Source organism: Oncorhynchus kisutch, linkage group LG12 (genome assembly GCF_002021735.2).
Source record: "Oncorhynchus kisutch isolate 150728-3 linkage group LG12, Okis_V2, whole genome shotgun sequence".
NCBI lineage: Eukaryota > Metazoa > Chordata > Actinopteri > Salmoniformes > Salmonidae > Oncorhynchus > Oncorhynchus kisutch.
This window is the reverse complement of record NC_034185.2, coordinates 6,094,178-6,098,361: the sequence shown is the minus strand read 5'-3', so window position 1 is coordinate 6,098,361 and position 4,184 is coordinate 6,094,178. Positions and strand designations below refer to the sequence as shown.

Here is a 4,184-nt window from a genome sequence, read left to right as displayed (position 1 = left end):
GTTGACAGAACTGAAGGGGATAGAATATGTTATATACTAACAGTCACTGTGTCTATATTAGTTTAGGATTGTGAACTGTTACCATGGTTGACAGAACTGAAGGGGATAGAATATGTTATATACTAACAGTCACTGTGTACGTTTAACTGTATTCTCTTCATTTAAACATGTTAACAAAGTACAACCAAAGATTCAACAGTCAGCTCATTAACAAACACAATAGTATTGGCCATATTTGGCCTTTCATAGCCCAGTGATCACTCTTAAAAAAAAAAAAAAACTATTACACTGCTAATATGACTGTTATAACTCCTTTTATTAATGGTTGATAAACCGTTAAAGACGCCCATGCAATCGCGTTAGCGGTCTAGAGCCGTCTAGAGCCGTCTAGCCAAAACCCTTCACTGCCAAGCCTGTTAAACGGTCTCCTCTCTGTCCCAGAGGTAACGGAGTCAATGCTGAGATTTAATTGCTCTATATCTTTTGAGAATTTTCAGCTTATGAAGACAATTAAAATTAATTGGATATATACCGTTTTAGCCTCTTAAAATAAATTAAGCATTTTTCTCTTTTATTTTTCTTACATTAATTTGAGCGAATAAGGGGGATGGGTGGGGGGTTAGGAACAATAATTATCTTGAATTAATAATTATCTTTGAGGAGAACAGAGAAGGGAATAGTACTGAAACTCACAACTCTTTGGAGAGATACTCTCTTTGTCTTAAGTCTTATTAACATAGTTCATCATATTGTAGCGACCTTCACCCAACACCTTGATACCTCTTGCCATAATGGGGTAAGGTCTTTGCTTGACAGTTGCTGGACCCAGGTTCAAGTACCGGTCGGTGCTACTCCCAAATGTACTACAATATAATGTCTGGTTGTAAGCTTCGAGGAGCTATTGGAATATGAAGTAAGTATCTGGATAGCTAATTTATATTCCCAATAGATTCAAATACTGTGGCAATTGGGGAGAGAACTGATCTTGGACCAGTACAAAGGACACATTATCACTGTCCTGAGATCCTTTAAATGACGGAATTACAGTGTTGGGGTCAATTCCATTCAACTCAAGGAAGTTCTACTTCTCTTCAATGTTTTTTTATAAGGGTACATTTGGAATTGGAATTTGGTTTAATTTCTGAATTGACTGGAGTTTAAATGGAATTTATTATTACGAATGTATATATATATATATTTTTTACCTTTATTTAACTAGGCAAGTCAGTTTAAGAACAAATTCTTATTTACATTGATGGCCAACCCCGGCCAAACCCTCACCCGGACGACGCTGGGCCAAATGTGCACCGCCCTATGGGACTCCCAATCACGGCCGGTTGTGATACAGCCTGGAATCGAACCAGGGTCTGTAGTGACGCCTCTAGCACTGAGCTAAAGTTCCTTAGACCGCTGCGCCACTCAGAAGCCCAACCCCCTGCTGAATTAGGCTGTGTTCACACAGGCAGCCAATCACAATCAGCTCAGAAAAAAGAAATTATGTGAAAACATGTGATTGGTCAACAGATCAATTAGTGGGAAAAAATTGTCAGAGTTGTGTAAACACAGCATTTGGCAGTTATCATCGACCTTTCCATTCCCATAGCTCTATCTCATTGTCAACATTACAGTAGACTATAGTTGACTGTAGAGGAGATGCTCTGAACAGTGTATCGGTTTGATCGTTACACCTTTGAGAGGAGGGAGGTAGGGGTTGGTGGGTGCCAAGGGAACAGCAGTCTATCTCTTCTGTGATAGGAGGGAGGTCCGGGGGCTGCACATGTCCGCTCTGTCCCAACGGGGTTCTTTATAGGAGACCTCTCACTGTGTCAACTCTGTTCCTAGGAGCTGTGTGAGGTTATAACTGTTAGGTAGGAGTTGGTGGTTGCCAAGGGAACAGCAGTCTATCTCTTCTGTATTTAGCTATACTTAGCTACACATTACATTACTGTGAGTGGTTGGAGGGTTAGCTCTGTTCCGCACATGGGATCTCTGAAGTGGGGAACCCTGCTCCCTCTGCTCAGGGCAAAACAGAGTAGGGTTGTCATGACACCAGTATCGTGTAGGGTTGTCATGACACTGTACCTTCCTTGGCAAAAAAAGAAAACAGGAAGCAGAATTCACTCTATAGTCATTTAAAAAAAACTGCTTTATGTAAAATATTGTGTGATATAACAGAGAGGATAAAAAAAACTCACGGGGGACTCTGGGAAGGCTCCCTGACAACGGAAGGCTCTCTGACAACGGAAGGCTCTCTGACAACGGAAGGCTCTCTGACAACGGAAGGCTCCCTGACAACGGAAGGCTCTCTGACAACGGAAGTCTCTCTGACAACGGAAGGCTCTCTGACAACAGAAGGCTCCCTGACAACGGAAGGCTCTCTGACAACGGAAGGCTCTCTGACAACGGAAGGCTCTCTGACAACGGAAGGGTCTCTGACAACGGAAGGCTCTCTGACAACGGAAGGCTCTCTGACAACGGAAGGCTCTCTGACAACAGAAGGCTCCCTGACAACGGAAGGCTCCCTGACAACGGAAGGCTCCCTGACAACGGAAGGGTCTCTGACAACGGAAGGCTGTGCGTTTGAAACATTAGAATGTTTTTTTTTCTCAAGTAAATTAAATCGGCGGTGATGTTTTGTTTCCTTGCCACGATACCTTCACGTATCGAAACAGCAGTATCGTGACACGACCCTGTGACAGACTGTCACTGTGCCTTCCTTCTCCATCAGATGTTTGAGTAATGTAACTAAAAACAACATGACAAGTATTTTAATGTAAATTAAATGACATTTAATGGAACCACCATATCCTGGATTAACTGAGCTTGCTCGGCCAATTGGACTAATGGTGTAGTCCCAAAAGTGTAAACCACACCCATCTGGCATTCCAAGCAAATGCTCAAAAGATTTTGAAAGATTTGTATTTTATTTCAACCCAGGTGTGGTTACGAAGGGCTCAAACTCTTACCCCTTAAAGGTGTATGGATGTGCTTCTTTGATAAGTAATACAACAAAATAACTGCCAAATCCAATCCATTCCCTGGGGAAAATGACCCAATATACAGTACATATACAGTACCAGTCAAAGGTTTGGACAAACCTACTCATTCAAGGGTCTTTATTTATTTTTTAAGCTATTTTCTACATTCTAGAATAAAAGTGTAGACATCACAACTATGAAATTACACATATGAAATCAAGTAGCAACCCCCAAAAAAGTGTTAAACAAAACAAAATATATTTTAGATTCTTCAAAGTAGCCACCCTTTGCCTTGATGACAGCGTTGCACACTCTTGGTATTCTCTCAACCAACTTCACCTGGAATGCTTTTCCAACAGTCTTGAAGGAGTTCCCACATATGCTGAGCACTTGTTGGCTGCTTTTCCTTCACTTTGCTGTCCAACTCATCCCAAACCATCTCAATTGGGTTGAGGTCAGGTGATTGTGAAGGCCAGGTCTTCTGATACAGAACTCCATCACTCTCCTTCTTGGTCAAATAGCTTTTACATAGCCTGAAGGTGTGTTGGGTCAATGTCCTGTTGAAAAACAAATTACAGTCCCATTAAGCACAAACCAGATGGGATGGTATATCGCTGCAGAATGCTGTGGTAGCTATGCTGGTTAAGTGTGCCTTGAATTCTAAATAAATCACAAGTGTCACCAGCAAAACACCATCACACCTCCTCCTCCATGCTTCACGGTGGGAACCACACATGCGGAGATCATCCGTTCACCTACTCTGCATCTCACAATGGCACGGCAGTTGGAACCAAAAATCTCAAATTTGGTCTCATCAGACCAAAGGACAGATTTCCACCGGTCTAAATGTCCATTGTTTGTTCTTCATATTGGTGTCATTTAGTAGTGGTTTCTTTGCAGCAATTCGACCATGAAGGCCTGATTCACGCAGTCTCTTCTGAACAGTTGATGTTGAGATGTGTCTGTTACTTGAACTCTGTGAAGCATTTATTTGGGCTGCAATTTCTGAGGCAGGTAACTCTAATGAACTGCTATCCTCTGCAGCAGAGGTAACTCTGGGTTTTCCTTTCCTGTGGTGGTCCTCATGAGAGACAGTTTCATCATAGTGCTTGGTGGTTTTTCCGACTGTACTTGAATAATCTTTCAAAGTACTTTAATTTTTCCGTATTGACTGGCCTTCATGTCTTAAAGTAATGATGGACTGTC

At 41.9% G+C, this 4,184-nt stretch overlaps 1 protein-coding gene across 1 annotated transcript in view; it reads right to left on the bottom strand.

Moving 5' to 3' along the window:
* Positions 1-2,785: 2,785 nt before the first annotated feature.
* LOC109886576 (steroid hormone receptor ERR2-like) overlaps positions 2,786-4,184 on the bottom strand; it is a 124,726-nt gene continuing 123,327 nt past the window's right edge. Inside the window, exon 7 of the mRNA XM_031836777.1 lies at positions 2,786-4,184. This exon is cut by the window's right edge and continues 1,625 nt beyond it. The gene's annotated coding sequence lies outside the window, so the exon portion shown is untranslated.